At 42.6% G+C, this 12,618-nt stretch overlaps 1 long non-coding RNA gene across 2 annotated transcripts in view; it reads left to right on the forward strand.

Moving 5' to 3' along the window:
• LOC147379948 (uncharacterized) overlaps positions 1-12,618 on the forward strand; it is a 289,568-nt gene that overhangs the window by 224,067 nt on the left and 52,883 nt on the right. The gene's annotated exons all lie outside the window — the stretch shown is intronic.

Raw genomic sequence — 12,618 nt, forward strand, 5'->3', positions numbered from 1 at the left:
CAAGAAGAAATAAGAAAGCCTTCTTCAGTGATCAATGCAAAGAAATAGAGGAAAACAAAAGAATGGGAAAGACTAGAGATCTCTTCAAGAAAATTAGAGATACCAAAGGAACATTTCATGCAACGATGGGCTCGATAAAGGACAGAAATGGTATGGACATAACAGAAGCAGAATATATTAAGAAGAGATGGCAAGAATACACAGAAGGACTGTACAAAAAAGATCTTCACAACCCAGATAATCACAATGGTGTGATCACTGACCTAGAGCCAGACATCCTGGAATGTGAAGTCAAGTGGGCCTTAGAAAGCATCACTACGAACAAAGCTAGTGGAGGTGATGGAATTCCAGTGGAGCTATTTCAAATCCTGAACGTTGATGCTGTGAAAGTGCTGCACTCAATATGCCATCAAATTTGGAAAACTCAGCGGTGGCCACAGGACTGGAAAAGGTCAGTTTTCATTCCAATCCCAAAGAAAGGGGATGCCAAAGAATGCTCAAACTACCGCACAATTGCACTCATCTCACACGCTAGTAAAGTAATGCTTAAATTCTTCAAGCCAGGCTTCAGCAATATGTGAACCGTGAACTTCCTGATGTTTAAGCTGGTTTTAGAAAAGGCAGAGGAACCAGAGATCAAATTGCCAACATCTGCTGGATCATCGAAAAAGCAAGAGAGTTCCAGAAAAACATCTATTTCTGCTTTATTGACTATGCCAAAGCCTTTGACTGTGTGCATCACAATAAACTGTGGAAAATTCTGAAAGAGATGGGAATACCAGACCACCTGATCTGCCTCTTGAGAAATATGTATGCAGGTCAGGAAGCAACAGTTAGAACTGGACGTGGAACAAGAGACTGGTTCCAAATAGGAAAAGGAGTATGTCAAGGCTGTATATTGTCACCCTGCTTATTTAACTTATATGCAGAGTACATCATGAGAAAGGCTGGACTGGAAGAAACACAAGCTGGAATCAAGATTGCTGGGAGAAATATCAATAACCTCAGGTATGCAGATGACACCACCCTTATGACAGAAAGTGAAGAGGAACTAAAAAGCCTCTTGATCAAAGTGAAAGTGGAGAGTGAAAAGTTGGCTTAAAGCTCAACATTCAGAAAACGAAGATAATGGCAACCAGTTCCATCACTTCATGGGAAATGGATGGGAAACAGTGGAAACAGTGTCAGACTTTATTTTGGGGGGGCTCCACAATCACTTCAGATGGTGACTGCAGCCATGAAATTAAAAGACGCTTACCCCTTGGAAGGAAAGTTATGACTAACCTAGATAGCATATTCAAAAGCAGAGACATTACTTTGCCAACAAAGGTCCGTCTAGTCAAGGCTATGGTTTTTCCTGTGGTCATGTACAGATGTGAGAGTTGGACTGTGAAGAAGGCTGAGCGCCAAAGAATTGATGCTTTTGAACTGTGGTGTTGGAGAAGATTCTTGAGAGTCCCTTGGACTGCAAGGAGATCCAACCAGTCCATTCTGAAGGAGATCAACCCTGGGATTTCTTTGGAAGGAATGATACTGAAGCTGAAACTCCAGTACTTTGGCCACCTCATGCAAAGAGTTGACTCACTGGAAAAGACTCTGATGCTGGGAGGGATTGGGGGCAGGAGGAGAAGGGGACGACAGAGAATGAGATAGCTGCATGGCATCACTGACTCGATGGACGTGAGTCTGGGTGAACTCCGGGAGTTGGTGATGGACAGGGAGGCGTGGCGTGCTGCGACTCATGGGGTCGCAAAGAGTCGGACACCACTGAGCGACTGAACTGAACTGAACTGACAGTATGTCTCTCAGTCTCATAATTGGAGAAACTATGCGTCAGCCTATTTTCCAGGTAAGTGCTGTTTTTTTTTAACATAACAATGTTTCCAATAGTATATTATGGATATAACTGTAGTACTCTATGCCATAAAAATTTGTAACAATTTAGATTCATTTTTTAGTGTATAGGCTAAGCTACCTTGAAGCAATTGTATCAGTTATACTAGGCTACTATAAAGCAGTCATATTGCTGCTTCTTTGTTTTCAGTGCATGAATTGTGATACCTGTAAATAAAGATGAATTTCTTTTTCCTATTATCTGTCCATTTTTATAATGTCTAGTGTTACTAATATATGTAACATCTACAGAGTTTTGTATCATACAAGGCAATATTGGTATTTGTACTGACAGACAATTGATTCATCTTGTAAACAGATGATGTACACTTAGGATATTAATAAATACATTGAAGTGCTGTAATGTATTTTCCTTACGATTTTCTTAATAATATTGTATTTTCTCCAACTTACTTTGTTGTAATACTACAGTGTATAAAACATATAAGATGCAAAATATATATTAACTGACTGTCTTTGTTAGGATATTAAGTTAAAGTTTTTTTTGGGGGGAGGGGTCAAAAGTTATACATAGATTTTTGAATAAATGGGTCAATTCTTCTAATCCTCATTTTGTTCAAGGGTTAACTCTGTGTGTGTGTGTATATGGATAATTGGGACTTTGGGATTAACATATACACTGTACTGTATATAAGATAGATGAGTAACAAAGACCTACTCTATAGCCCAGGGAACCATATTCAATATCTTGCATAATAGAAAAGAAAACATATATATAACTGGATCACTTTGCTGTATATTGAAACAGCATTGTAAATTAATCATATTTCAATTTGAAAAATAGTTTGTAAACATATTTATATATATGAGTTTTATATACATATGAGTTTTCCACACTCTTTGTGGCTTAAAACACAACTATTTATTATCCTGTAGTTCTACATGTCAGAAGTCTGGGCACAGCATAGCTCAACTGGCTCTTCTGCTCAGATTTGCAAAGCAGAAGTCAGGGGGTTGGCTGGGCTTTGGGGAAGGTAATACTTCCAAGCTCATTCAAGTTGCTTATGGAATTCAGTTCTTTGTAATATAACAGTAAGACTGAGATTACCATTTCCTTGACATACGGCCCCCTTAATCTTCAATACAGTAATGGCACATCAAATTCTTATTATGCCATGGATCTTTAAATTCTCTTTCCATTACCAGCTGGAGAAAGATCTCTGCTTTTAAGAGTTTGCATGATTAGATTACATATACTCAGATTCCAGGATAATTTTCCTGTCTTAAGACCAACTGATTAGTAACCTTAATTCCATCTATAAAAAGTCTGTGTTGTGTCACGTAACAGAGTCATGGCAGTAACACCTGGAGGTGAAGGTTATGGGGCCAAAATTCTGCCTATGACAATGCATGTTTTCTAAAAAACTGAATCTAAGAAGAATTAAAACTAAATATCTTGAATAGGCTTATACATCTGGCAAAAGACAAAACTGTGATTTCATACATTCTTTCCACAGATATTTAATGAGGGCACATGATGTGCCAGGAACTGCTTTAAATGCATAGGATATAGCTGTGAACAAAATAGAAAAAGAAGGTACTGCCCTCATACAGCTCACGTTCCTGTGGAACTTGACTCCTGCCTGTTGTACTCTCCTGCCTCCATGCTATGCAACTCTTCTCATGGAGTATTCCAGTTCCTCAAAGCCCCAAGCCCAGGACTGCCCTCTTCTTGGACCAGTGGTATCCGAGATTGGGGCAGACTACTAGTCAGACCTGCTTTCTGTTTGAGGCACCAACTGTGGGCAGGCTTGTAGGCTGCCATGTATACCTGTATCATATGCCAGGGTGGATCTAAGCCATAGTACTGGCTTCCACACATCCCACCTGGTCTGGTACCCCAGACTTGCCTGGCTCCTGTTGGAGACTGTCTTTTTACCTGGGATCCTGCTTGCCCTCTCCCAGGTACCATCCAGGGATGCCTCTGTGAGCGGCCTTTCTCTCAAAATGACGTATTGCTCAAAATCATGTGCGTGAGTACTCAGATCAGATCAGATCAGATTAGTCGCTCAGTCATGTCCGACTCTTTGTGACCCCATGAATCGCAGCACGCCACGCCTCCCTGTCCATCACCAACTCTCGGAGTTCCCTGAGACTCATGTCCATCGAGTCAGTGATGCCATCCAGCCATCTCATCCTCTGTCATCCCCTTCTCCTCTTGCCCCCAATCCCTCCCAGCATCAGAGTCTTTTCCGGTGAGTCAACTCTTCGCACGAGGTGGCCAAAGTACTGGAGTTTCAGCTTTAGCATCATTCCTTCCAAAGAAATCCCAGGGCTGATCTCCTTCAGAATGGACTGGTTGGATCTCCTTGCAGTCCAAGGGACTCTCAAGAGACTTCTCCAACACCACAGTTCAAAAGCATCAATTCTTCGGCGCTTAGCCTTCTTCACAGTCCAACTTTCACATCCATACATGACTACAGGAAAAACCATAGCCTTGACTAGACGGACCTTTGTTGGCAAAGTAATGTCTCTGCTTTTGAATATGCTATCTAGGTTGGTCATAACTTTCCTTCCAAGGAGTAAGCGTCTTTTAATTTCATGGCTGCAGTCACCATCTGCAGTGATTGTGGAGCCCAGAAAAATAAAGTCTGACACTGTTTCCACTGTTTCCCCATCTATTTCCCATGAAGTGATGGGACCAGATGCCATGATCTTCGTTTTCTGAATGTTGAGCTTTAAGCCAACTTTTTCACTCTCCACTTTCGCCAAGAGGCTTTTTAGTTCCTCTTCACTTTCTGCCATAAGGGTGGTGTCATCTGCATACCTGAGGTTATTGATATTTCTCCCAGCAATCTTGATTCCAGCTTGTGTTTCTTCATGCATGCTCAGTCATATCCAACTCTTCGGGACCCCATGGACTGATGGACTGTAGCCTGCCAGATTCCTCTGTCCATGTAATTTTTTAGGCAAGTATCCTGGAGTGGGTTGCCATTTCCTAGTCCATGGGATCTTTCCAACCCAGGGCTCGAACCTATATCTTTTGCGTCTCTTGCATCGGCAGGTGGATTCTTTACCAACTGCACCATCTGGGAAGCCCTGTATTGCTCTGTGGACTCTGCTACATTAACCCACCTCCCCGTGGGAATGTTCTGACTCTTTCTCTGCCAGATGGACCAGACCAGGCTTCTTTCTGCCTCTCGCCTGACTCATGTCAGCCCCTAGGTCTTCATCTGAGTACTGATGCTGGCTAGTTGGTGTTAAAAACGATAAAGAAAACAAATTAGGTGATTCAAACTTCAACACTTCATGAAGCATATAGTGTCCTTTTGGAAAACTGCGAAATGGGTGGGGCAGAAGGCAAGAAGCTTTTATTGGGACTGTCAGTGAGGGGTGAGAGAAGACCCTGTGTCTTAGGTGGGCTTCTCCAGAGAATCCGAGCAGATAAGATATTTTTATGTCTGTTGCTGCTAAGTCGCTTCAGTCATGTCTGACTCAGTGGGACCCCATAGATGGCAGCCCACTAGGCTCCCCCGTCCCTGGGATTCTCCAGGCAAGAACACTGGAGTGGGTTGCCATTTCCTTCTCCGATGCATGAAAGTGAAAAGTGAAAGTGAAGGCACTCAGTGGTGTCCAACTCTTTGCGACCCCATGGACTGCAGCCTACCAGGCTCCTCCATCCATGGGATTTGCCAGGCAAGAGTACTGGAGTAGGGGTGCCATTGCCTTCTCCTTTTATGTCTAGAGGAGATTAACTATGATGACCTCCATGCAAGTATGGAGACTGATTGTCCACATTCTGCAGGGGGCAGGCTAGAGACCCAGGGGAGCCCATGGCAGAGGCCGAGTTCTGACACCTGGGAGAACTGATGGTGGAAGTTGCAGTCTGAGTCTGAAGCAGACTGATGTCCCTGCTCAAAGATAGTCAGAAAGAGAGATGAAATTCTTTCTTATTCAGCCTTTCATTCAGTTCAGACCTTAAACAGAATGGATGAGGTCCACCCACATTGGTGAGGTCTATCTGCTTTATTCAGTACACTGATTCAAATGTTAATCCCACCCAGAAACACCCTCCCAGACACACTCAGAATAATGTTTAACTGAATATTTGGGCAAATGTTTAACTGAATATCTGGGCACTCCATGGCCTAGTCAAGCTGCCATGTAAGTGTAACCATTGTACCTTGAATGGAACATTATACCAACTGACAGAAAACAGGCTACTGCCTCTTTGCACAGAGAAAACTCACAGAAGAAATGAAGCTGCATTTCAGTGGCCTCAGTTGACTTATCTGCTCTTACATCCAGTCTTCACAGGGGGAACCGAGAGCCCTGTCCTTTGGAATCTTTCCTGGGATCTTATGTATGGACACACTCGCCACTTCCTCTCCCATGATGCTGCCTCTCTCTCAAGGTCTTGTGGCTCTTGTAATCTGTGTATCTCATAAAACACCCAGCACAGAGTCTTACACCAAGAAGGAGTTCAGGAAATGCCTTTGAAAGAATAAGAGATCTGAAAATCTCTTTCTTTGGGGTAAAGTCATGCATAACTCAGACGGTAAGGGAGGGAAGCCCAGGAAGAAGAGTGTCTCCTGGGAAGACCATGGGCAGGGTATCTGGGGACCCAGGGCTTGTATGGGTTCTGCTACTGAGCGCCTATGTGGCTCTGTCACTTTGCTCAGCCTTTCTGAGCATTGGTTTCATCTGATCCATGGTTGGAATGCTAATGATACCTATCCTGCCTACTTCAGAAGCACCTGGAGCTTTGGATAAGACTGAATGGAGCATTTCCTAGAAAAGAACACAAAATATTATAAAGATGCTGTAAAACGTGTTGTGGATTTGTTGTTGTTTCATAGGTGTGTGTGCTGTGTCCACAGATGGTAAATTCCTAGTCTTTGGGAACCCTGGGTCTCATGTATTCCTCAGAGTTCCAAGGACAGGGAAGAACTTGGAAGGGGCTTGCCACCAGCCTGCCAATCTGAGTTTGCATTGCTGTGAGGGCTTGCTGAGTCTGAAAGGGACTAATGATCCTCAAATTTCAAGGCCTATGTCTCATTGTTCTGTAAGAGTAGGACATGACTGAGTGACTGAACACACACACACAAGTAAGAAAATACTGCATAAAGGGTTTCGTGAAAGGAAGTGAACATGGAAATGACCCCCATCTCCTCTGGAGAGGGGCTGGATTCAGGATACATGCTACATACAAGGTGCTGTTCTAAGTGCAGGTGGGAGAAAAAGATTCATTAAGCATCCCAAACGTGGCCAGTTCTTGAGCATTGAGCACCTGCAGCGTGCCAGGTAGGGTGTTTTTCTTGTGCTCATACAAATAGCTCTCATGGCGGCTCTGTAGGGTAGGATTGTTATCCCTGTTTTGCAGTCAGGGAAGCTTGGAGGATGATAGAGTTGAAGTAAAGTGCCCAGCAAGTGTTGTGCAGAACTGGGACTCAGATCATGTCTTGATTCAAAGCCCTTACTCTTTTCATTTTGTTATGTGAAGTATGAATCTGGTTTATAATTTAGGATTTTGCACAAACCCCATTTTTATTCTTAAAAAGAAAAAAGAAAAAGAAGGCATACTAGTAGGTAGATTCTTTTAAATGACACTCCTAGAAATTAGCATGTTATGGGGTACCAGTTCATTTTCAGGCTCTAATTTTTAATTTTCCATGAAAATTGCTTTACATTTATAACCAATTTGGTTTAACATGCTTCCCTCCCTCTTTAGTGAATATTACCAAATATTTGCAACAATGCCCTAGATATTTTGTGCTAACCAAGGACTTGGTTGTTCTTATCATTTTAAAATGATAAAATTAAAATTTACCCTCAAAGGATTAGGGCTCTGAAAACATACCATTTTGTTGGTTCCAGGCACAGGAAATAAATCTACACGGAAAGAAAGGGGTCAGAGTAATATAATTGTGGTGACCCCTGCCTCTCTGCGGACTTAGGCATGGGGTTTTGGGCAGCACGCAGCCTGCCTGAAAAAAGGCTCCCTGCCCTTGGGTAAGAGAAGGACGTATGGCCTGGGGAGAGAAAGTAATACAAAAAGATGAAGGAGAAAATGAGTTGTAGGAAAAGAAGGGGAGATTGTAATTGTAACTTTAAATGTTTCAAACATATTGGGAACTACACAGTATTTAACTAAGATGACCCTGAAATAGAAGGTTCATATAACGTATCACATGAGTATGTATTCCATTTACAAGTGTTTCTGTGTCTCTTGTCAGTGCCCAGCGGTTTTCATTCTATCAGTAGATGTGCATCACTTATTTTCTTTAACTTCCTGGTCACCCAAGATTAACTGGTATTTAATTGAGTCAGTCAGTTAGTCCACAAACATTTAAGGAGCATACTCTATGGATAAGATACTATTCTGGGTGCTGATGAGAGAAAAAAAAAAAAGCACTAAGGATTTTAATTGTCCTCTGAGAGCTACCAGTTCTGCACAGGGACTGATTAGCACTAATGTAAGGGAGGTACCCTACCAACATAGAATAGTGTTACAGAGGAGAAAGAGTTGATTATTTGTGGAGATGTGCTAATACTTCCTGCAGGTGGTGATGTTAAGCTGGTGTTTATTTCTGTGAATAGTAGCAGGAGGCTGCATTCTGGGTGAGGAGGATGTGGAACTAGAGAGTAGAGGCCACACATGAGAACCTATGGTATGACTGGCTGGAATAAAAGTTGATTGAAAACAGTAGTCAGAGGTGGACGAGAGAAGGTTGGCAGGGGATAGATTGCAGAGAGCTTTTAATGCCAGGTATAGCCATCAGGATTTGCTCAGAGAAGCAAAATTATTACAAGTATTTTGTGGAATACTGATTTATTACAGGAATTAGATCTTATGCTATTGTGAGAGGAGCTAGTATAGTTTGGGCTTTCTATAATTATATAACAAATCACTCCAAAACTTAGTGGCCTAATAAGACAACCATGTTACTTGCTCATGATTCTGTAGGTTCACTGTGGCTCAGCTGGGTAGCTTCTTGCTGTTCTCTTTGGGATCTCTCATGGGGCTAGGTAGGAATGTCCAGGATGGCTGAGAGCCTGTGACTCCTATCTCTCTCCATAGCCTTTCCATGTGGCTAGTTCGGATGCTTCACATAGTGGCTGGATCCTAAGAACTCATACTCCAGTAGGATATGCCTCAGTATTGAAATGCATATTAAACCACATGCTTGCAAGCGGCCCATTGGTCTCAAGCCTAGAGTCCATGTAGGAGAAGAAACACAAAGGCAAGGGTACTGAGAGGTGTGCTTCATTAGGGCTTTCAGATTAACCATTTGCTGCACCAGGCAAAGGGATTAGGAATTTTTTCAGTGGGTAAGAGGGAGCTATTGAAAAATTTGCAGAGGAAGGTACCACAATGAGATTATTGTTTTAGAAAGATGAGTCTGACAATAGTGTGGAAGAGCATGAGGTAGTAAGACCAATTAAGAGACTTTTATAAATGGTCAAGGTGAGAGGAAATGAGGGGCAGAGCTAGCATATATAACAGAAAACTTCTTATATGCTTTCAGATCTAAATCTCTCACTTCCTCTGATTGGTGGCTCAGATGGTAAAGAATCGGCCTGCAATGCAGGAGATGTGAGTTGGATCCCTGGGTCAGGAAGATCCCCTGGAACAGGGAATGGCAACCCACTCCAGTATTATTGCCTGGAGAATTCCATGGACAGAGGAGCCTGGTGGGCTACAATCCATGGGGTTGTAGAGTTGGACAGGACTGAATGAGGAACACTTTCACTTTCTGATTGCAAAGTAGCTGACTCCTACAGGCTGTGTTTCCCAGACTCCACACTAGGTGTCAGCTGGCTTCCTACTGGTTTGGCAAATGAGGCACACTGGTGAAAGAGGGGAGGGAAAGAGGAGTAGATCTCTTTTCTGTTTCCAGATTCTTGTCTGTTTCCGGTGGTACTTTGACAGCAGTGGTAACTTCTTTGCCAGCAGTGGCTTTAGCTTTGGTAATTCTGTCTTCCATTTTTGCCTCTCCAAGGTAGAGAGAATAGCAATTTACCATTGTACTCATTTCTGGATTGCTTGATTATCCCTTGTTTAGCTTCTTATTGTTTCTAGCACCTGTAGAACTAAAATTCTGTATTAAGTCTTTTGAAAATAATTAGTGTGGTTTTGTATCTTCATGGGCCTTCCCAGGTGGCACTAGTGATAAAGAACCTGCCTGCCAATGCAGGAGACAGAAGAGACACAGGTTTGATCCCAGAATCAGGAAGATCCCCTGGAAGAGGGCATGGGAACCCACTCTTTTCTTGCCTGGAGAATCCCATGGACATAGGATAAAAATGGGCTGTAGTCCATGGGGTCTCAAGTAGTCAGACAGAGCTGAGCGACTTAGCACAGCATAGCACATATCTTCGTGGTTCAATCCTGGCTGATTCAGCAGGCCAGTGGGAGTAGAGAAAGGGAAACACATAGAAAGATGATACATAGGATTTTGAAAAGAATTGTAGAAGTGGGTATTTTAGAATGTCAATAGATTTCCACGGTCACTTGGGGTTTCTGAATTAGGGCAACTGAGAATGGTAATGTGAGTAAAAAGATAGAACAATAATGAGGGTAAGCAATCCCTGGAAAAAAAGATGATGAATTCATCTTTTGGGACATACTAAATGTTTGGGACTAATACTAATAGTTTGGGACATACTAAATGTTTGAGTGGTGGATTATTTAGATGATGATGACCAGCAGATAGTTGGGGGAAATGTCAGAGGCAGGAGTTTAGCTTTTGGTTCCATATGAGTGGAAGTGGTTGTTGAGATTATGAAATTTTATAATATTGCCAGGAGGAGAACAGGAATGAAAACAAAAATATAATTACCTGTGTATAGGGAGAATGGGAGTAAAGAAGAGCACAAGAGGAGTTCCAGGAGAGGGGACAGAACCACAAAAGGCATTATTATGAAAACCAAGGAGAAACTTTCAGAAAGAAGGGGATGTTTCTATTCTCTATTGCTGCTATAACAAGTTACCACAAACTTAATGGCTTAGTGGTTAAAGAAAATTATCTTCAGTTCTATAAATCCCATCCTGGCAAGATTCTCACCTGTCTAAAATCAAGATGTCACAGGACTACATTCTTTTCTGGAGGTTTTAAGGGTTAATCTGTTTACCTGATCCTTAGGATTGTTGGCAGAATTCACTTTCTAATGGTTGTAGGACTGAGGTCCCATTTCCCTGCTGGCTGTTGCCTGAGGACCTCCTCAGATGCTGGAGGCTGTCTTCCTCCATTTTCAGCAATGGTGGATTAAGTCTATCTCATACTTCAAAGCTCTCCTATTGCTTTTTCACCACATTTCTCTGACTGACTCTTGGCTCATATGATTAGATTGTCCCCACATGAATAATCTATGAATCTCTCCCTATCTCCAGGTCTGTAACCTTGATCACATTGCCAGTTCCCCTTTGCTATATAATATAACATATTCACAGGACCTAGGGATTAGGATTTGGGCATTTTGGGGGGAATCATTATTCTGTCTGGTCTTCTCTGGTGGCTCAGATGGTAAAAAAGCCACCTGCAATGGGGGAGACCTGGGTTCGATCCCTGGGTTGGAAAGATCCCCTGGAGGATGGCATGGCAACCCACTCCAGTATTCTTGCCTGAAGAATCCCTATGGACAGAGGAGCCTGGTGGGCTACAGTTCATAGGGTCGCAAAGAGTTGGATACGACTGAGTGACTAAGCACACAGCACATTATTCTGTCTTTCACCGAGAATAAACTGTTTCTTTTATGTGACGCAAAAGCCAAATAGAGAAATAAGAAGAGAACTCAGGACTTGGTGATTGAAAGTCTGAGATGCCCTTTGGGATAAATGCTTCCGTGGAGTGAGGATGGCAGAGGACAGTTTGCTGGGCTTGATGGAGCATGACGGTGGACAGGAGGTGGAAGTGCAGAGCTCTGGGGTTATTGGTACTTTGGGATAGCCAAAGCTCAGCACTTGTTTAGAAAAGTACACATCTCTTTCTTAAGGAGTTTGGTGACAAAGTGAAGGAAAACAGAAGCACGCCTGAAGGTTAAGGAGAATTCCTGGAGAAATAGAAATGGCAGATGACAAGGTAGATGCAAAATCAGATAATTGAAGAATAGACATTGACGGTTACTTGGGAGATGGAAAGGAACAGGGCCAAGTCAAGATGGATGGTCAGTCTTAAAAAGGAGGAGAGAATCTCTGTACTTGACACAGGAAGAAAGAAGAGGGTATATGAACACAGTCATTTAAAAGTAAAAAGGAAAAGAGATGGAGATGATTGTGTCAGAGAGGCGGTGATCTGCTTTGAAGGGGGATTGTGGTTATTTGTGTATATCCATGAGAGATGTGAAGAGTTGGGGCTGGGGAGATAGGAACTTAAATTGAAAAGCTGCCAGAAGTTTATTTTTTTTCCCCCTGTAAATTGGCTCCTCCCCCACTTTCCTCTGCTATATGCAAGGCAGAAGGTAGCCAAATCAGATCTCTCAAGTTTGCAATTGCAAAAACCAGGTCAGACTGATTAAAATCTTAATTCTAATTTTTTAGGAAGAAACAATTTGACTAGTTCCTCTTAATTTAGATGTCCCCTCTTAATCCAATCAGGCATGACTAAAAGGAACAAGTATGTGGGAGTGTTTCACGGCAGTCATTTCCCAGAGGAGGTGGTAAGGTGGTACCCCAGGAGCTTCCATGCTGGTGGGAGAGTTTTATTTAACCAGTATAGTGAGAACAGTAAGGATAAAAGGAGGAGTGGATGAATGCCTGATGGC

Source organism: Bos grunniens, chromosome 1 (assembly GCF_055505025.1).
Source record: "Bos grunniens cultivar Pamir isolate PY7600 chromosome 1, Bosgru_T2T1.0, whole genome shotgun sequence".
Classification (NCBI taxonomy): domain Eukaryota; kingdom Metazoa; phylum Chordata; class Mammalia; order Artiodactyla; family Bovidae; genus Bos; species Bos grunniens.